This window comes from Falco biarmicus, chromosome 5, assembly GCF_023638135.1.
Source record: "Falco biarmicus isolate bFalBia1 chromosome 5, bFalBia1.pri, whole genome shotgun sequence".
NCBI lineage: Eukaryota > Metazoa > Chordata > Aves > Falconiformes > Falconidae > Falco > Falco biarmicus.
This window is the reverse complement of record NC_079292.1, coordinates 24,981,133-25,003,235: the sequence shown is the minus strand read 5'-3', so window position 1 is coordinate 25,003,235 and position 22,103 is coordinate 24,981,133. Positions and strand designations below refer to the sequence as shown.

The following is a 22,103-nucleotide window of genomic DNA, read 5'->3' as shown; positions in this document are numbered from 1 at the left end:
CAGACCTGGAAACTCGTTTGTTTAGCATTACAGCTTAAAATCTCACCATTAAATCAGGCATATTAGAGTGAGGGAATGTAGGGAGAGGAGAAGCTAGAAAACAAATTGCTATATGCAGGTTGACAAGCAGTATCTGGTGAGATGGTTACCTCCACAGTCAAAAGAGTACTTGTTAATGCAGCTTTGAAGCTGAAAAACTTTGCAAGACATCCAGTCAACTACTTAACTTCCCAAATTAAAATAAATAAATAAATAGATAGATAGATAGATAGATAAATAAATAAATAAACAAAGCTTTTTAAAACGGCCTTAGATAAGATTTCAATCCAAAAATAGCACATAAATGCTGTATCGTGGGTTTGTTTTTAATGTACTCAATTAAAGTAGTCATAAAAATACATTTACATATGTTCAGTAATTAATGTCATAAAGTATTCACACACAGACAATAGTGGGACTATAATTATGTCTCTCCCAGTCTGTCTGTGTAACTATTTTTACCATATGACCTTTTAAGTTTTTTTTCTCAACAATCAAAAGTTTTGCTTTTAATAGTTCCAGTCACAACTTACATTATTATGCCAAGATTTTCCAACAGTTGAAAGACTAATTATTCGGTATTCAGTTCTGATACTTTTAGTTCATTTTGTTGAGCTCTTCCATATGAATCAAATTATATGAGCAGTTGCCTTCTGTTTCTGTACTGATTTGTCAGGATGACCACAGCTGACCATTGTTTCACCTTCATTCCCTATTTTCTACCTCATGTTGGCCACAGTATTGGGCGGTTTACTTAAAATATCTTTTTTTAGTAAATAGGGCTACCGCAGAAGACTGGATTAGCGAGGGATATGGAAAGAAGCACACAAAAATCTAACAACAAACTTCCTATGTGAAAAGCAGTTTGAAGGTTGTTTGATATTTGACATGTATATTCAGTACAGCCCAAGTTCGACTTCAGAAACATTTTGTGCAAGGGGAAGTGCTACCAAGAAATGTAGTGTAATTATTACATTTCTATCACCTTGTATCATTAAGAATTAATTATTTACTGTAATATATCTTCTTGGAATGAAACATTCATCATTATAGAGCTGTGGTCTTGTAGACTGTCTTTAGGGACACATTTCCTACTAGTGTCTAATCCTGTTCCTCATCACTGGAAGGAGCTGCTCTAAGATAGGTTTTTTTCAGCTGCAACAGACATGTGGTATTAAACCGCTTTTCTTTGACTACAAGGTTTTATTACAATTCTGACTGGATTTAGCTGAGATGGAAAGCAATTAAGCTACTGCAGTGAATTCAAAACTGTCCCTAGCATGTAAGTATTAATATCCACTATACCACTGTAGAACCTCTTTTTCTTTATCCTTTAATTCATCCAATTCTTTTTGGCTTGTGCTGGTGAGAATTTTCCTGGCTCTTTATGGATCATTTAAGAGGAAATGTTGAATTCTACCGGAGCCTGGAGCCAGAGGATTTTGGCTTTCTACTCTTGAACTGTAGGAAGGCAGATTCATTGCCACAGCCTTAATATAAGCCTATCTCCTTGGCATCAAGCACCTTCCCTGTGTTATTCCAGGCTGCAGGCTGTGTTACCACCCATGTTTCTGTGAGCCTGGAGTATGCCCCTCTATTGTGGCAACATTGCTAAGATTAATTGATTTGCAAATAAAGTCTGTCGACAAAAATGGGGATACCAATATTCCTAACACAGACCCAGAACTGGCAACTGATTTTGTGTTTCAAGCTTAGTAGGAATGTTTTATGCTTTATGGCAGTGGCAGAATTAAATGTCCTGTGGAAAGTTGACTGTTGCATTGCGTACATGATTGCTGCTGTAGTGCTGCTGTAGAAACACAGCATGAACATAGCAATTATACACATTTCAAAGGATTTTCAGTAAAATTCTGTGATGAAGGGTGTTCAGGTCACTTTAAAAAGTCATAATGCTTAATGAATATCGTTGTACACATGGGGAAAAAAATAATAATCAAGATTACCAAATTTCCAGTCTGTGTTTATTATGCTTCCACTTCAACAGTGGTCAAAACAGGCCCATAGAGCGTGTAAGACAACATATAATTTGGAGCTAAAATGCCAGCTCAAAGGTATGAGGCGTTATGGTTAACCAGAAGGTTTTTTGAATGTCAGAAAATACAGGGCTCTATTTTATAAAAGAATGAAAGCACTATAGGAAACTATGTCCCCAAAGACACAAAATGCCAATTCCAGAGCAGGCATGTTACGTTAGAAACAAAAATGCAGCTTAGTTCTCAGTATTTCTATCCTGCCATTTTTCTTTTGTCATCTTTCCATGTACATTTGACTTTCCCTGAGGCCTTAAACATCTGGCAAGATTCATAAAAGCTTTAATGAGTCAGAAAAAAGTCAGAAGACATTTGCAACTTGTAAAAGCATCCTCTTGATTCAAATTGATGGCATCTTTGTAGTCAATCTCCTAACTGGCTTGTATTCAACAACAGGCTGACTATTTATTTAAACAGAATTCCCCACTGTGGATTTTGTTATTCCAGCAATAACAGGAATGTGCCGCTGAGTGTTGAACATTAAATGTATAGCTCTCTCTGTTACACATATATATATAATCAGATTTTTCACTGTCTTGTTGCACAGGCAGACAATATACCTTCAGCTGGCATAAGGCGGTGTATCTCTGCTGATTTCTGTGAGGATCTTCCCTGAAGACTTTCTATGGTGAAAATTCACAGATATTTCATTGATTTCAGTGGACTTAATCTGAATCCATGTCAGCTCAACTGATCAGAATATGTTATGGATTTTCTTCCTTTCTCTGGAAGCTAAGATTCAGACAAAAATTAGTAACTTTCACATATTTGGAGCAGTAGACTATGATTTCTCTGCAAAATAAGTGGTATTTTTCGTCATTTTGTGATCGTGGAAGATGATAGAGCTTGTGAGGAAATACATACGGAACCAAATTTCAAATCAGAATTGCCTGCAGCCTTTGCAGTAGATAGAAGAATGAACATTGAACGGGTACACTGAAGTCTGGAATTTATTCATATTTCAGTGCCTACAAAATGTTAACATTTTGGACATGCTGGATGCAGCTTCCCAATTTTATACATGATGGAAAACCCATCTCTTTCTGTGATATAGATATCATTAATATTTAAGTACATGGAGCTATACTGGTGAAAACCAATAGGTTTGGGATTTTTAAACTGACCTTATATCCCTCTGCCAGGTGAACTAGGCTCAAAGCAGTAGTAGTGACATATTTTCTGTATTGCACTGAAATTAGCTAGGAGAGTCTTAGGTTATAAAGGATATGCTTATACAACCGCTAGTTTTAATACCAGTTTTATATGCATAATTATAATTCTTTTCATGCGTAATTACAGTTAGTGATACTCTTCACTTATGAAACCTATGTAATTTATATAATTTCTACCTAACATTACTGTATTTTTTTAATCAGTTTCCTGCTCTGCAATTATTATGGAAAGTAGATTTTTGATAGGTAGTATCTTTGCAGCTGTGGCCATATTACGTTTCCAACATAAGAATATATACCCATTATATTAAGGAAATCTCAAAAATGTTGCCAAAAGAAGAATATCAACAACTATAAGGCAGTAGAGAAGTGTAAAACTTGTAGATTAGAACCCCTTATAGTAACTGTGTCAAACCCACACCAATGCCATCAGCTACTCACACCTGAGAAAATGTATCCTCGAAGACGAATAAATGCAGTCAACTGTAGCTTGCTTCACGTGTAAAGAAACAATCTCAAATTTACCTTTTTTCCTGAGAATAATTTTGTTAGATGTTAAAGGATGAAGTTAAGTACTGCAAAATTTATGCAAGAAAGGAAACAGAATAGTAACCATAGTCCTGACTTCTGCAGGTAAGTACCTTTTGGCTGTGTCCATTTCTTAACTGATAATTAAAATCAGTAATTGAAACCACTATTTGAATATTAATAATCCTTTCATACTCCTTTTTGTTATGTTGTTAGTTATTAACACCTTGTTAGGTTAAGAACTGGGTGGAGGCTGCCCGTTTTTAAAGGACAAAACATTGTGTGTTTGTGGGAACAGGGAAGGTAATGGTCAGCTAGGTGTGCATTCCTACAGCTCAGCGGGTTGTGGAGACATATTCCATCTCCAAGTAAGGAGAGTTTTTGAATTTTTCAGAGAGTCACAGAATCATTGAGGTTGGAGGAGACCTCTTGAGATCCTCTAGTCTAATCCTTCTGCTTATTCCTCAGCCTTTTTATGTAGAGCCAAGATTTGCATTTAAAAATCTGCATTAAGAGTGCACTTTTCTCAATAACTGATAAAAGGTGAGAGGGGGAATGGAACTGGATGGAAAAGCTGGATTAGTAACTTGAATCTGAAGCACTGCTGGTTTAGTAGTAGTAGTAGGGAAAAGACATATGTCTGAGGTTTTACTACACATGGAAGTAACTGCAATTTTCTTCAGCAGTCCTCCCTAGAGAACAATTTGCTTATTTCTAAAGCAATTTTTTAAACATTGTTTCTTAAATTTATGTGTAGCTTTTTTTGACTCCAATAAAATATTTTATAAGTTTAGTAGGTTCGTGGACTATTTATCAACCAATATATGCACACTATATGTTATGTTAGGGCACAACACTACACCAGTATTTTACAAACACTGGCCAGCTGATGTACATCCTGTCGCGTGCAATTGCTTATTCATTTAGAGGAAACTGGAGCCTGTGGGCTTTGATTCGTAATTCCAATTTTGATACTAACAAAATTCTCCTTCCAGTCATACAGTGCACATTTTTCTGATTTAAAAAGATGTTTTCAGAGGTAGGTCACTGTTTTTTTGTCCCCTTTGCATGAGTTAAAATTTTCAGCTGGGACCCAAATACTAAAAGTTGTTAAGCATCTGAAGCAAGATGTTGAGAATTCTTAAATTACTACTCTATCAAGATAGATTAAATGGTAAACAACACTCAAGCAATCAAAACTCTGATTTCAAGTTTCCTTTTAAAGAGTAAAAGGTCCCCAGAAAGCATTTCTGCATTCCTCTTCATCCAATTTTCCCTTGCAATTCAAAAGCAAATATGGCTTGTTTGCTACAGCAAACTGAGGTGGAGGTGAATCAAGAGATCCACTCCTAAACAGCAATCATTGAACATACAAGCATGAATTATGCAATGAACTTAATCTGATCCCGTGCAAGTAGGAGACCTAAACCATTTCAATATTAATGTCACATTGCCTCTCCTGCCCCAGTATAGTAGAACTGACATAAAACAGCTTGGAACAAACTCCTATTCAATGTTAACAAGTTGCCATGCAGGTTAGATTCTTGTCAGATAACTCAGAGTTAAAACATCCCATTTAATTGGTACCTTGTTTCCCAGAAAAGGAAGTTAGGAAAAAGCCACAGAAATCCAATCTGTGAAACATTAGGGGAGTCTGAAGAAATTCCACTTTGCCCCAAGTGTATTCTCCTGTTTTATATGTCTAAAAAGGGGATGCATACATTTGTGGTGAAAGGGTTGAAGATACCTCTGTGAATAATAGGATTAGGGAACAAGGATACACAGCACACTCATGTATAGACATATAGGTATATGTATATACACACATGCATTTTACATCTAATGTTTAATATATTTTAACGTTGTGAATACATTTTCATTAGTATGACAAAGAACTGAGACACCAACATTAATAGCTCTACCTGTTACACATCCCCACAGAAACACTATTCTTTGCTGTTTTGCCAGCAATAAAGGTCTCCTTTCTGTCTCCATAAGGCAGATTTTATTACTGTATTTCACACCTGCCCCAAAATCTGCTTCCCTTTTTTCTTTACAGGGTAAGGTGGCAAATTATTAACACATGAGGCTAGCACATAGTCCATAGTGTGATACTAGTTGCTCATGCAAAGGCAAATTATAATATCGGTTTATTCTTGCACTGAATACAGAAGAAACTTCACTCAACAGATGGCTGTTTACAGTTGTGGTATACAAGCAAGGAGAGGATGGGACAAAATACAGGTCCTTCCAAAAGGAGTAAGCGTGGAGATAGGCCACTAATTGATTAGAAGTATAATTTGTGAGGAAACTATTTAAAGGTTTATCATGTAGCTTTACAAAATAGAAGGAACTGGATTTACAGCAGGTTTCTGGGACTGTTCCTCCAAGATCCCGGCTATTTCTTTTATGCTGAAGTTTCTTATTTCTTATAATTTTCATTGAGAATTGAGCACTCTGCAAAACTGAGTCTTCATTTACCTCTGGGTTTCAAACTATGTTTCAGACTAACCACCATTAAGATGGAACTATTTTTATGAGACATACCAGAACAAGTCTTTCTCTAGTACAAATCTGCTAAAAAAAATTCTGCATACAATCCAGAGAAGGTGAAAAGTACAATCAAATTTTTTCTCCTCCAGCACAGTCTCCTCATATTCTCTTATCCTTTTTTTGCTCTCTCTTCCTTCTACTCTGGTTTCTTTTCCCCACTTTGTCACCTCTCAGACATCCTCTGTTTTCTTACTGCTGGGAGAAGTTAGCATTCCATTGTGCCATTTCCCAAACATTGATGTCATTTGTGATTCAGATTACTTCAGAAGCCATTGAGAGAAACAATGATATCCACCAGAGTGTTGGTGATACTTTTAAAACACTAGGTTTGCCTACTAAAGCCTCCAAGTTTAAGTTGCCATTTTAAGAAGGTTAAATCAAACTGAACTAATAGATTCTTCTGAATTACATTTCATTTGGTTTAACTCCTCAAATGAAAATCTTTTATAGTTTCTCTAAATTCAACACTCTACATTTTAAAAACACAACAAAATATTTTGTGTTAGTGACAAAACAATGACTTACTTAAATGGCATGACGAATTATTTCATAGAAGAGCAAGTAACTAACAAAATTAAGAGTAATGAAGATATTTTTTTCTCTCTGATGATACAGCAGTGGTTCCCCTTATATTCTGAATCTGATTAAAGATTGCTACCCTCAAGAAAGTTTTGAATTCAACAGGTTTCAAGATCAGACCTAGAAAGAGGAAACCAACGATTCATTGAATATTTGAGAATGTTCAATCCACAGAACTGAAGACTCAGTTTCAATATAACTATATTAAATTATCATGTATTCATATACTGGCAAGACTGGTATATTTAGTAACAGCAAAACCACTTCAATTCTGTTAAAGAAACAGGCCAAAATCAGAGCTGAATTTGCTTGCTACTCTTGAATCGCATTCCAAATGAAGCCCAAGTTTGTGTTAGTGTGTCTTCTTATCCCATTGCTTCTGTATAACAGTAAATTCTCCTCATTCTTCAGCTGAGGGGATTTAACTTCTTTATTTCTTTTAAGATGTTTTTAATATTTGTTATGCATCAGTTTTGTATTCCACATCATCCCTCACCATCATCCTATTTCCCATACCAGCAAATTCATTTGGAACAGCTTTTGTTTCCCATAACTGTCTAGACCATTGTTGAAGGAAAAGCTGACAAGAACAGTTGTTATTCCATGTTCTGTGCTAGCTTGAACTAAATATGTTTTGGAAAATGGAATGTGAAAAGCCACATATGACAAGTAGTCTACAAGTTAGCAGGCATTTAGTGAAAAATATAAACATAGGGCAGCGCTCTTGTTAAAAAAAAAAAAAAGAGAGATGCTTCTGCCAGACCACTTTCTTTTCCCCTGAAACAGAAAACAAAACTGATGTATGCAGACAGAAAAGAAAGAAGAAAAGTTTATTTAAAGAGGTTCTTCTACCTCACACTCTCCAGTCGAATACAAATCTTCTGTAACTTTTATAGAAAATTAAATCTTATTAGGAGGATCTTGATCAGTACACTGGTCAAAAACTGACCAACAACTGAGATACTCAGTGAGAACTGGGTATTAGATTTAATGTGATACATCAAGAAAACACTCTGGAGGAACTGTAATGAAATCATGAAGAAATAACATCTCTGACAAAGATCTGTCTTCTACTAGTGTTTTATTCTCTGTTGTAGGACAATTGTCTTTTCTCCATTGATTTTCCTGTAGTCCAAATTCAGGATCTTAGTCCTTGAACAGTTCAGGAACTAAGCACTGTTTCAATAAGCCCACTTCCAATAAATTTTGAGAGAAAATGTACAAAGGATAAGAAAAGAAAAGCAAAGGTAATAAAATTACTAATAAGAAGAAAGAGTTAATCACTAAGCTGTACGTTTATGCTATGGCACAAGATCAAAGGAATTTAACATGGCTGACAAGTTTATCTATCTTGGTAGCATTCTCTCCAAAGCAGCAGCAAATGATGGTGAAATATTTCTCTGCATTTCTAAAGAGAGTTCATCCTTTGGTCATTTGCAAACTTATGTTTGTAGTTTGCTGTAGATGAGAATGTTCTAATTACTGCTCTTCTATAGTTATCCCAGTCTGCAATTTTGTCCGTACTACCCATGCATGAACACTGGTGTAAACTAGTGTGGCTGTATAAACAGCACATATATTATTTTTAGAAATCACCCCTGTGTTACCCTCAAACGTGTCTCATTTGCAGTAGGCTAGGTAAAAAACCAGAATGGAAAACTTCAGGATCCTCACACAGATTTTTAATGGCCACTTTGTGTATAGCAAAAGCACACCTTTAGGCCAATAAAAGCATTTTTTGAATAGTCTGAAATCCTTCTGTAAAGCTTTGCAAAACACTATCAGTAACTGGGAGAAAATGAATTTCAAGTAAGACAAAACCAAACTGATTACAATGCTGCCATAGAGTTTGCGTTAAAATGAACAATGACACCAGAGATAGAACAAAAATGGAAAGAATAAACCAATGTCTTCCAAACAGCCAAAATTCAGGCAGCCTTCTGGCTTGTAACAAGATATATTCCTCACAAACTCACTGACAATGGAAGTGTATATGTTAACTTGAAAAACTGTGGTCACTGACTGTGATGGACATCCATGTACTAATGGACAAGCCAGTAATTGCATTCTGATTACACTATTATCTTCCCATTTTTTAGAACACAGAAAAGGGACAACAAATAGTATGACCACAGGTGATATTTTTGCAACATAACAGAAGTGGGAGGATGGTATAACGGTTACTTATAAAGAAAACTGATTAATTCATATATCACATACTGCTGCTAATTAGTGTACGCTTCTTATTTTTTCCCCTTACAGTTCCACCCTTCTGTTATTGTATTTACCACAAAACCATCTTTAGAATTAGGCTTATTATTGGTTCTTATTTACAGCTGTATTTTTTGAGTGCCCCTATAGCACAAACACAATTTCAGTGCTATAATCCTTTTATCACTCTTCTGGCAGGCCATATCTAGTTTATCCCCTTTGCCCAGACATGCCAGCTGTGCCAGCTGCTTGCAATTTTAATGTCAGCTGTCAGAAGTAGGGACCTTGTCCATTAATTATTTTGTGAAGAGTTTCATTGTTGATCCATAAGAAGACCGAGTATTTGTGAGTTTAGCATCTCCAGGGAGCACAGACAGACCAACTTTCCCAGCGCAGCTGTACGTGAGGCAGCTCCAAACACATGCAATTCAAAATCACCTGCTGCGCTGGCTTCTCCCGTTAAGAATTCTGTATCCACTTGGTGCAGCCTCTGGGATACACAGTAAGAACAGCACAGGGTTTCATGTGGAACATGGATAGTACATATTGACATGCTTCAGATATTTCTCTCCCTCATCCTAGAAGGCAAGCAGGTCTACAGTTAGGTCTGTGTTGTCCCAGGGTGCAGCCATGTAATTGGAATTGAGTGTGGCTTGTTTAAATTAGGAATGAGTCTGGTAGGAGGACTTTAGGGTCTTCTGAACAAACAGCTGCAACACACTGCTCAGTTCCATTACAAGCTGTCAGAATACTCGAAAACTCGGTAAGGATACAGAGAACTATTTGTTCATAAAACAGACTCATCTAGCGAGATAAGGCATGAGACAGTAAATATAACTGCTATTTTCCTCGTAACATCCAAACCTGCTATTTTCCACTCATTTCTGTTGTTGGCATTTGTTTTCTTGCTTGCAGCTGTGAGTTATATATCAAAGTACCAGGATAACTCAATTTACACTTACTCTTCATTTCTTCTTTTTACTAAATTAATTCCTTTACTGAGTTTTCTGGATTCTTTTAATTCAGAATTATAACTACTTTCTGCTGCAGAAAAAATCTTGTTTTAAAGTCTCATATTTAGGGTCCTATTAAAACGAACAAAAATAAACCTTCCTCGTTCTGAGAGCTCTAAATGGGGACCCAGACACCAAGTGACAGGTGAGCAAACAGCCAAATGGAGGAAGAAAGTGGGATGACAGCAAGCTATCAGTGCAGGTGTTGCTTCATAAATTGTCACAGACAAGTCAGTAATAAGGAGACAGGACCAAGTAAGGACTATCTTCTGGTTTGGTTTTCAGCCGAATAATTAAAAAAAAATATATAAATGTTCTCCAGGATTTTCAGAGATAATGTTCTAGTGATGAGCACTCTTTTCCTCAAGACTTACGAGCTCCTGCTCTATTGCATAAGTGAAACCAATGGTTTTCAGGCCCTAAATTTTATGCATTGGTAGCTATATTCTGCTTCACTTTCTAGGGTTAGCTAGAGAAATGAATGTTGTTTTATAAACAGCAGTATGGGCTTCATGTCTGGTTGCATTTGGAATGAAAAGAATTAAAATAAATATTGGGATGGGGCAGAATGAATCAAAATTCTATTTTCCCCCAAAGCAGCAAAAAGTTGACATCAGAGTTATTTATATGGGACATGGAGCCAAGCTCAGTACTAGTCTGACAGACAGGACACTCTTTCTAGGTAACTGATTTAAATAGTGGACTATAGAATCAGTATATGATTCTTCCATTCCTGTTGAAGGAGTCCCCTTTTGCATAAATTCATTTACATTGCAGCCATGTCAGCTGTTTCCAACAAAACTATATATTATCAAAAAGTCAGTCATGACTACATCTGTTATCTTTTAAGCATACCAATAATAATAATAATAATAATAATAATAATAATAATAATAATAATAACAACAACAACTCTTTACTACCTGCTCTCTGGTTTTACTATGTATATATGTGGCATACAGTAGATTGTTTAATAGTCAAAAAATGCTTTTATAATACTGTTCAGCAATAACTGACAAACATCTTTTACATTTCATTGAATACGAGATTGTAGTAGATATTTGGATACTCTGTTTTTAGAAAGGCAAAAAAAAATCTGGATATTCTTTAGCCTTCAAGTGATTACTTTATCACTCAAAAGATGCTGCATGTTGTGTTTAACTTTCATTTATAAACTTTATTACAAACTAGTTTGGAATAATTCCAAATAAAAACCCTGTGAGAATATTATCAAATTAGAAAACTGTTTTTCTGAGGTTAGGAATTTTCCCTAGTTATTGGTTTTAAAAGATGACAATCCATGATATGAGTTACTCTTATTTTTTTGTTGTAAGTCACGTACTCAGTCATTCAGGTCTAAATCGTTAATCTTCACAATTAGTAAAAAGAATAAACTACCACAGTTAAAATGTTTACAGGGTCTCCTGCTTTGTAAGCAGAAAGTTATTTTTGGCTCTGGTTTTCTTTTTGAGTGCAGAGATATATTTACAGGAACAGAGTAGAAAATACTAACAAAACTGTTAATGCTATTCTTTTTGAAATGTTGGCATAAAGCACACTTTGCAAGTGACCATGTGAATATATTCCCATTTCTCCCAGTCCTATTTATTTCAGTCCTATGCTGTAGGCTTACAGAAATGCTAACAGCCTGGCCTGATCAATAACCTCTGTGGATTTCTGGACAGCGGCATCAATTATTGTGCTGTTCCCCAGTGAAAAACAGCTGCTGATATGATGATTTATTAAGCAGCATGCTGCCCTGGAAGAAGACAAAAGGCCTTATTCTTCTCTCATTTTCCCATACATGAAACCAGAAGAATTTTGTTCACTTCAAAAGAGCTACTCCTGTTTTACTGAGGAACAAGGCAGATCTGAGTCAGGTTTGAGTCCCATACGCTGACAGGTTAAAGGAAAGCATATCCATTACACAGTTAGTGCACAGAACAGAGCAGGTCTGACCACTCATGAGGTCCTCGCTGGGATAAGCTGTTTATTAAAGGAAGAGAGACGTCAAAAAGTGAGCAGATGAGAATATCAATATTTCTTCATTAATCATCTAGAAGGTCAGTCCTTAACAACAGGCACAGTTGTCATACTTAAAATCTACCGCGAACGACTAAACTGGAATTCTCTTCAGGAAACGGTAACTCAATCAGGAGCAATGAGTGTCTATGAGGCAGGTGTTTCCTTATGCTTCTGTTTTGAAATTGTGACAAATGATTTATTCAAATCAAAATGACAAAATCGAAACTGACGGGAGAGGAAGAAATTTTAATTTAAGAGTTAAAAACTGTCTAGGTTTTTTATTCAGACTAATAGCAAAGCTGGGAAAAGTAGCTCCCTAGGTCTGGTCCAGCACTTTTTTCACTAAGTGACGATACACTTAACACAGCTCCAAAAAGGGAGGATAAATTACAGTCTTATCTGAAAAGCAGCCACAGAAAGGCAAATAAGATTATAATTTCAGTTTCCACATTTTGACGGGCTCAAACCAAACTGATCTGTGTTAATGAAGAGTATATTTCCCTGGGAAAGGAGGGATGAAATGCTTTGAAGTTTTGCACCAGGAAATTTCCCTGCTTTGGTTTCTTAAGTAACATTCAACAATAAAAGCAAAAGTAATGTGATTTCTAAATAAAATCAATTTCTAAAATTAAATAATGATTGTAAATTTGTGTCTATTTTTTCCTTGTATATAATTAGTTACTAATAGCAGTGCCAAAGCTGGAAAAAATCAATAGAGGCTGTGAATTATGGGTTAGAAGTATTTCAGGGGTTTGGGTACAATTTTTGCCTTTGAATAATGTATACTCACAGGATGAGATACACAAACTGATAAAAATTTGGTTGCTTGAAGTGCGTATGCAGTATGCAAGTTTTTACTTGTTGTAAGTTCTCAATTTAGAGTCCTAGTTTTGCATGATGATTTAGTTTCCTTTACTCATACCTAACATTGTTCTCTCTTAAAAAAAAAAAAAAAAATTAAAACTTTCAATTCTATGTCAAATTTTCCATTGTAACCTACATCTCCCTGGAAAAGTTTTTTTCTAGGTACTTTAATAGTAAAGAAGATGACCAACTACAGACTTTATACAACATCAGTTCAATAACCACGTGTGATCATGACAGAGATTGTATGATCTCTGGCCTTTAAAAATACTTCTGTACTTTAACGTAAAGGAACCCTCTTTATATCTTTTTGCAAAGTTAGTGTAGATTTGGTTTCTGCAAGACTTCATTCATTCTTTTAGAAAAAATGCACTGCTGTCTAATAAAATCAAGCTGTTATAAATAACGACACTAATCATGACAGAGACACAAGTAAAGAATGCAAAATAATAGGAGCAAATAATTAGTTGTGAACTAAAAAAACCTTGAAGAGTACTTTTATTGAATATTTACAGAGGAAAAAAATACCCAGCAAATAACACTGCTATACAAAATGATTCAGAATCAAAAGTTAAAACCAAACAGTGGCAAGAGGGTTTACGAAGACCAAAGTCTTCAGCCAAGACAACTTTCTCAAGATGACAGAAAAGCAGGTGGGCACTCTAAAGCTTGTTGATGGAAAACTGAATTTTATGACAAAATACCTAGGGACTAAGAAATTGGTCAGCCCATATGTAGTGAGAACTGTCTTTATTAAGATCTAGGCTAAGCAGGCTTGAAAGGAAATGGGTCAGATAAACTGATTTTCCAGAGACTTTATCTACTGTGGATAAAATTCTGCATGTAGATGTTTTATCCAATATATATCTTACTGTTTTAAAATAGAATTTATGCAGTCTCTGTGGTTTGGATTTAGGACTCACATACTCTGGAATATTGAAACAAAATAACGTTCAATTTTCCTAAACTGTATTATTTTACATTAATAAGGAAGAGAAGTAGGCAGAAACAGTCATCTGGGCAGGCTAAATTGCATTTTTATGAGTATAGTTGGTATTGATAATAAAACGACAAAGAAGCATACACATGAATGTTGCAGTCTCATATCTGATTAGAGAAAGAAAGAAGAAGGTATCTATTGTATGCCATGGAAGTGTGCACAACTCTCATCTCTGATTTGAAGCATACGTCTAAACTCTGGGCTCACACGTTCCAGACACATATGCTGACCCATGACTCATTGGCCCTCCTCTATTTCTGTTTTCAAAAGTAGATGAATAAACATCCCTTGGTTAATCAAGGATAATCTATTAAATATGGAGAGTAGTTATGATTATTTATTACTGTTATTAAACTGAAGTTTAAAGGCCCTTATGAAAAGCAGGCCTTCAATATGCTAGCCAGTACACAAACACGTCATGGGATCCTGCTCTAAGGGGCTTCTAATTTACATGAGGGGAAAAGAAATATGGTTGAAGAGTAAACGTCCGTTTAAGAGGACAAAGCCTGGTAGTTCTTCACTTCTTGTAATAATCTGTTGATGGGTCTTAGTAATTGAAAAGCAGATTTGACGTAGATGGTGCAAATTCAAAGAAAATGTAGATGTAAACTTCAAGCCAGCTATTTGGTGTGACTTGCAGTTCAATTTATTAATGCTAGACATACGAGCACACAGGTGGAAGTAGAAACTAAAAGGCCAATGAGCACTCTGAACTTTCCCAGCATATCGCAATTACAAAACCACATGTTTGAGCCTGTAGCTGGGTGCAAAACCACAAAAAAAGCAGAAAGCAAAATAAATCAGCACACTGAAATGATTTTTTAATTGGTGGTCTGTAATTTCACTTGGATTCCAATGAAAAGCAGGTCAAGAGAGTGTTTCAGGTTTGGTTTGAACACAGAAAACCTTTGCTGACTACTGAAATTAGCAGCAAGTAAAACTGAGTAAAACCTGTTAAACATGAAATTTTTAATGACAATATTCCACTGAAATATTGCAGCAAATCGTAATTATCATGTCTCCTTGTAGATTCAGGTCATTACTGGAGAATTCCATATGTCAGTTAGTGAAAGAAAAGGTTGTGATAACAATGTAAAAATGACAAATATTCAAAGAATGAGGATGATGCAATAAACCCCAACAGTTTTATGCCAGCAGTAGAAACAGTGGAAGAAACTCACGTTGTATCTTAGGTACCAAAAAATTAAATGCTGAAGTGTGGGTGTGCTAGACATCCTAGGTCCCTTCCACAGCCCGTGGAGATAATACCTCCAAAGGACTGCTCATCTAAGCCCTAGATAAATGCCTAGAGGCCAAAGGAATCAAGTTCTGCCTGTTGCATGTCTTCTTTGACTTTAATGGGACTGTAGGAGGTTTACCTCAGATTTACACAAATGTATGCTGTAGAAAGCACCAGATAACACAGTGTTAGGGTTTTATAGCCTGTTTCTGTATTATCTTTACCTGCATATTGGGACTGCTTGCTAAATGTATGTGAAAGATGGTGCTTCTCCTTCCTCTTCTTTAAGAAATGAAGGTTGAGTTGTCCTTCCAATCTACTGAGGGAAAGGTCTGCAAGTCCATTAAGACTGAGTGCTGATAAGCTCTATGGTGAACCATGAAACATAAATATCATCTCTACCTGCTATTACACACCAGCACAAAGGCCCACAGTCACATATGAAGTCAGAAATAACATTGCAAATGAACCTGAACTTGTCTTGACCATTCACGCAAGACCAAACTAATCTAGTTAAACCACAAAAGATGCATTTGGATGACGGTACCAAAACTGTTCTCTGATATATATAGGCTTCCTCTCACCAGCAATAAATCACAAAGAAATCACATACACAAACCAGACAAGAATAAACAGTTTAGCAGCAAGAATCTACACCCTCTAGGCAAGGAACACAAGTTTCTGTCTCACTGACCTTTTGCAATTTGCCTTTCTCCAGCAGAAATTATATTAAATTTATATAAACTATTCTGAAAATCTAAATTGTAACCCTGTTATAAGCACGAAGTACTCCTTTTTACTGTCATCCATGTTATTTCTTATTTGGTAACACTACTGAAGGTGCATATATTCAATATTAAAAACCTCAGGCTTTTTTCATCCATGTTTTTTATTGTCATATTTGCACTGATTTAACTAGAATTATCTCTGACTTGTGTCTCAGTTTAAATGAGATCACAGTGAGTCTCACTGTTCTACAAAAATGCAATGTTAAACACACAAGTCACTGCACTAAAAACAACTAATGACAAGTTCTGTGTGGAAGAGGAAATTACGGTCTTCATGATTAAAGATTTATACAGGCAGTAAGAACACAGTCTCAGCTATAACATAAAAGCCAAATGCGGTTCAGGATCTTACATAGCATTTGGAATCTAACCTAAGAATGAACTTTTATCTCCACCCCCAAAACTTTTATTTTTTCTATCAGCCACTTTCTGGGAAGGTTAGGAGATGTCTCCTTTTTAATCCATGAGTGATCAGATTTCCTTCCGAGGGTGTAAATGCTTTATTTCACTAAGGATGTGTGCTATTTATAACATGGAAAGGACCAATGCCACACAGATATTTTCTGACACATTTCCCTCCTCCAGTTTCTCTCCAGTAAGAAGTAAACCTCTGCCTTTTATTAAGCACTCAAAAAAGGAAATAAAAGCCTAGGCTGGTAGATCAAAGGAAATGCAGGGAGTAGCCACCCAGAAACAGAGCCTCCACAGTATAGATAGAAAATTGAGTATATAGCAATGGCAGGGAGGGAGGGAAAAAATGGGGTCCAACAGGGGTGTCTTCTCTTGTGCTGTGTGCCCAGGATCATGCAGGGCGTTCTGTGGTAGCTGAAGTCCCAGCATCACACACTGAGCCCTCCATTACAAGCTGGCAAAGCTGGTGAAGTAGCAGTCACAAGCTAGCTGGAGGTTCAACTCAGCAGAGCAGCTGCAGGTGTTCACAAAAAGACCTTTGAATACCAGCTTGCTTTATGCATGATATATTCCTTTCCCTGATCTTGTAGCCAAACTTGTCCCAGCCATCCCATACTACTGGCTGCTTAAAAAAAAAAAAAAAAAAAAAAAAAAAAAAAAAAAAAAAGGAAAGAAAAGAAAGAAGCAAAGAGAGAAAGAAACAAAAACAGAAACAAAACCAAAACCACAACCACCACCACCTTGTGTTTGCTATGACTACTGCCTTCCCATGTACTACTGGTTTCCTTCCTCTTAGCTCTTGGACTGTGTGATCTTTGAGAGAAGGACTGTCTCTTATATGTCTAAAAAATGTCACTGTGTACGTCTTAATCATCATGAACAATGGCCTTTCACAGCAAAAGCAGCTGTTTTCCAAAATCTGAATCTCAATGCATAAGGAATAAAAAGCATGAGGAGTGACAATGGCAGCGGATGAAGGTATGAAGTTCGCAGAGAGCACACAGAGAATAAGTGACATTGCTTGACTGGTCTTGCACAGTTTGTATGACTTGAGGCCCTGGGTTTTGAAGCACACAGTGCAGGGAAGAAGATGAATAGACAATTGATATTGCATGCTGAGGACAAGAATTTAAGAGTAATTTTTCTGCATTGTATCTATTCAGTAGTAACAGGCTCATTCCCAAAGTGCACAAGGGTAGGGCTGAGGTTCTGTCGCTCCCAACCATACCTATATGTACTTGAAGTCACATTTTTCTCCTCCACCCAACACAACTGTGTCTAAGATCAATCTACATTTCCATGACTTTTCATCCAGAAAGCCAGAGGTTATAGTATTTCTTGTGCAACTTTAAAAACTTACTCTGTGTCCTGTCCCAACTTCTGAGCAATGTGTTAAGCGCTGGCACTATCACTAGGAAGAGATCAGGAGGTGTGATCTCATTTATACAAAGCTTAACAGCAACAGATGTGACTCCGGACACTTTTCTCTAGCAGTAAATTTTGCCACAGCTGACAAGTATAGCAGTTTAGAGAAGGATGGAACTGCTGGTTTAAACAGTTAAATGCTGTTTAACCGCTTAGATTTTAAGTGTGTATGGTACTTTCTTGCAGATATAAGTACAAAAGGGCATATACTTGCCTGATGTTTTCAAAAAAAATAAATGTTTTATAAGATATCCGTTGCCAAAGCGTGCAGCAGTCTCATGTATCACTATGGAAAGGTAAGAAACACAGACTGTTTCTAGAGCAATAAAAGTTTATTTTATGTTCCATTCTCTTTAACAATGGCTGCTATTACTTCAAATCTCTGTTGGCAATAAAAAGAGGCACAAAATAATCTCCTTCAAATGTGCAAGTCCAGCACACAGCTTTTTACATCAAACGTGCTTGCTTAAAATATTGCGACTACCTTCCAATGACGGCAAAAAGTTGCAGGCAGACTGGATATAGATCAGAGCAGAGAGTAAGGAAATAATAGACTTGTAAAAATCAGTATCTGCACATAGAAACTGCATTCGACAAAAAGGAGCCTGGGGGAAAAAATGTCCCTATGAAACATTTTTGTGTTAAGCAGCACCTTTGAGAATCAAATTTATAGCAGGATCTGCTACAACAACAGCAGAATATTAGAAAGAGGGAGGACTTTTTTTTGTAATACAGAGTCCACAAAATAACAGGTTCAAGCTGACCACAAGCAAATTTTGTTTCAGAAAAGAGTAGGAACCTTGCAAACATGGTTTTATGCTTTGTTGAGTGCATTCATTTTGCAGGAAAAAGCAACAGACATTTCAATAAATTGTAAGAAATTTCTGTCAGCAGAATTAATTCTACTCAGATTGCTATCTCATTCTTTTCTTTCTGAATTTCATTAAAAAGCAAAGAGTAGCAAGTCAAATTAGACATATTTTTTTTAAAAAAAAAAGTGTGTCACAAGGGGGAAACTAATATGGGAAAACTTTGATCCTGTGTGTTTTTATGCCCCAAATGCAGTCCCACCTGATAGAAAAGGGCAAGGAATGTAGGCTCATTCCTTCGAGTTAAATATTTTCAAAAACAATCCGGAATTACACGCAGCTAATTTTATTCTATGCTGATGTCTTAACTAAGTACATTTCTATGTTTCTGCCTATTTATTTGCTATTTATTCTATTTATATACATATTTTTAGGAAATTCAGTGTAACATTTTGTCTGTACAAAATATATGACCACATGCTAAAAAATTAAGTATGCAAGGCAAGTCTATACCCATAATAAACCCTGGGTTTTTTTGATAGCTGCCTTGGAAAATTATGGTCCCTGCTTCATTTCCATTTTTATCATTTTATTAGGTCACCTGAGCTCCCTACTACAACTGTTCTTAAACTGAACCATTGCTAACATATTAATGTCTCTTTTATTGATGTTATTTCAAAGTTATACCTCCTTGGTTTGTCTGCTTTGGTCAGGATTATATTAAGACTCAAGGCTGATTCTCTCAGTCAAGGAATTGAGTATATATCTAAATTGCCATTAAGTCTTGAAGACTTAAACATACTTACTATAGTTGAAGTTTACAAGCTGGTTCTCAGTTTACCAAGGTGTAAATTAAATTGAGTTCTGCCTAACCAATGGATAGGTTAATAATGGATAAGCAGAGAATATTTGCCCCATATGTTCTTTCCACTAGATTCATGAAAACACTTCTGCCTAAGTATGTTTTCTAAAGGCAAAGTGGTCTTCTGTACTTACCTGCCTCTGAGTTCCAGCTGTTTATAACCTGACTCATATTTCTTCGCAACAGAACTTTACCTTTATTTCAGAAAATATTTTACCTGTAGCAGGCAAACTTTCTAGTAGAGTGTACCACACCTTCAGAAGAACATATTACATCCTATCTACATGCCTGTCTTCTCTTTAAATAAATTATTCACCGTGTTTGAATGACATCACTGACATGTAAGTGATGAAAACTAGAGTTGGGTTTATTCACCCTCACAGGAGCCAGCAGGCTGGCATGTGGTGTTACAGAGCTTTGCCCCACTCTCCAAAGTATGTCAAGGCTAGACAGCATCATTGTGTTCTCTTGAATTTTTTCTGCAGATAAGGCATAGGCTGCTTCTTTGTCACACTTAACCTTACCCTCCAGTCTTGCCTCTACTGTTCAAGGATCTTTTCTAGCGGACACTTGGTGTATATGGCCTTTATTAGGCTCCATGCATCTTTATGTACACAAATCATGTGGGAAGAGCTTTGTGCACACTTTCATTTCATAATGCATGAAAGTGGTATAAATTAATTAGTTTCAAACACTTATACATATTCAGCTGAAAAAAATCACCCTTGTATTTCCATATTCTTTGACTCAGTGAAATATTTATATTTGTGCTTGTCTTCTGAAAAGAGTTAGGAACACAGGACTGGAATCAGGACTGGCCATTACATGTATTGTGCTAATGCAATCGAAAACCATAAAAAAATCTTTTCATGGATGTATTATAATTATATGCCATTCAGTTAGCTAACAGTGTATAGTTAACCATACCAGATGTTATCAATAAGCATAAGCCAGTGGGCCACAGACAGGCCTTAGATTTATGATAACTATCACACTCAACTGACAAGGATAAACTGTACTAATTCACAAAATAAGACTGAGTTACTTTTTATTTGAAATGAATGCAAAAGAATTTCAGTGACTACCCAGTTATGGATGTGGACCATTGTCTTTTCAATAGAGAATTCAAATTCTGTGGAAAAACTAAAATCTTAATTAATGTTTTCCTTAAATTAGAAGTAAAAGTCTCATTATCAAAGCAGTGTTAAGAGAAGTTTAATTCATATAAATACTAAAAAGCATGCCAGAAGTTCAGTGATGGAAGGTAGAATACAATAAAAGTACTTTTGTCCGGTGAAGAGAAGACAACAGATCCCTGAGTTCTGGTCAATCAGTTCACTGAATTTGAACTTCTGGATGTATTTCTGGCATGCTAATAGCTACAGCATATATGAAGGTAAATATGTATATATATATATATATGAATGCGTAGAATGTCAGAATACAACTAAACAAGCCAACTTAGTTTCATCTGTTGGGAAAATGTGATGATTTCTTCATGAATGCGTTCATTGTTTTTATTTGATCACAAATCAGTACAGGTTAGCTTTCCCATTATGACCAATGCTAGTTGCTATTCTTATTCTTCTTCAAGAAGGAAACAAAACCAAAACATTTTTGTTCTTGTTGTGTGTCATGTTTAAAATGAATTCATTAGCAGCTGTCAGCCCCCAAGGAAGAGTGTCAACACCAATGAAGACAACATCTAAAGGTTTCATCTTACCTTCATTTATCTCTTGTCCCCAGAAGGTATGAATCCATAAAAAAAGAAACTCCAAAGTAATGACTGCTTTTGTCTTTTGTTAAATGTGTTTAGAAAGTAGCTGTTCGGGCATGAATGTTGGCTCCAAATGTCAATGACACCTGTTTTGTTACACAAAAAAACCAATGAGAGAAAGAGTTACAAGGCTGAACTTTACTGTAGGTCTCTGTGCTACTGTTCCCATGAAATATTACTTCCCAACAGAAATGCTGATCTGATTTATTATGTCTGCAATAAAACGCACATTCCTTTGTTATAGAACATTGTGGAAAAAATGTTCTTTTTTTAAGTTTCAGCACAAAATAAGGCTAACCAGATATCTTATGGGAGATGATTGTTTATGCAAGATGGTTGAAATTGTGAACAGTTACTATGGCTATAGATTCCTTTCCACTGCAATGTTCAGTCATTAGCATATGCACGTGATAAAACTGGAACTGCTGAAAGGCCAGTACTAAGGCCCAGCTTATATTCCTGGATTGACCTAGCAAGTTAGGTATTAAGCCTTTGAACACAGAAATGGATTAAACTCGGACGTCTGGTCCATGGATCATCAGGCAGATGCCTAAGTGTTCCAAACATTAAATGGAGACAATTACATGCTTTTAGAAGACAGTTAATGCTTTTAGAATCCATTACAGTCTTTCCTCTTATGGAAAATACCAGCCTTACAGAAAATATGTAAGCATATGTAGATAGGCAACTTAGAGGAGGATTTTTGGAAATCACTTTGTGACAGTTACTTATTTAAATGTTAGTTGAACAGCAGTT

At 36.0% G+C, this 22,103-nt stretch overlaps 1 long non-coding RNA gene across 1 annotated transcript in view; it reads right to left on the bottom strand.

Moving 5' to 3' along the window:
• Positions 1 to 22,103, bottom strand: part of LOC130150430 (uncharacterized) — a 117,772-nt gene that overhangs the window by 25,396 nt on the left and 70,273 nt on the right. The window contains exon 2 of the long non-coding RNA XR_008822230.1: positions 21,294 to 21,433. This is a non-coding gene — a long non-coding RNA (uncharacterized LOC130150430). The remainder of the gene's footprint in view (positions 1 to 21,293; positions 21,434 to 22,103) is intronic.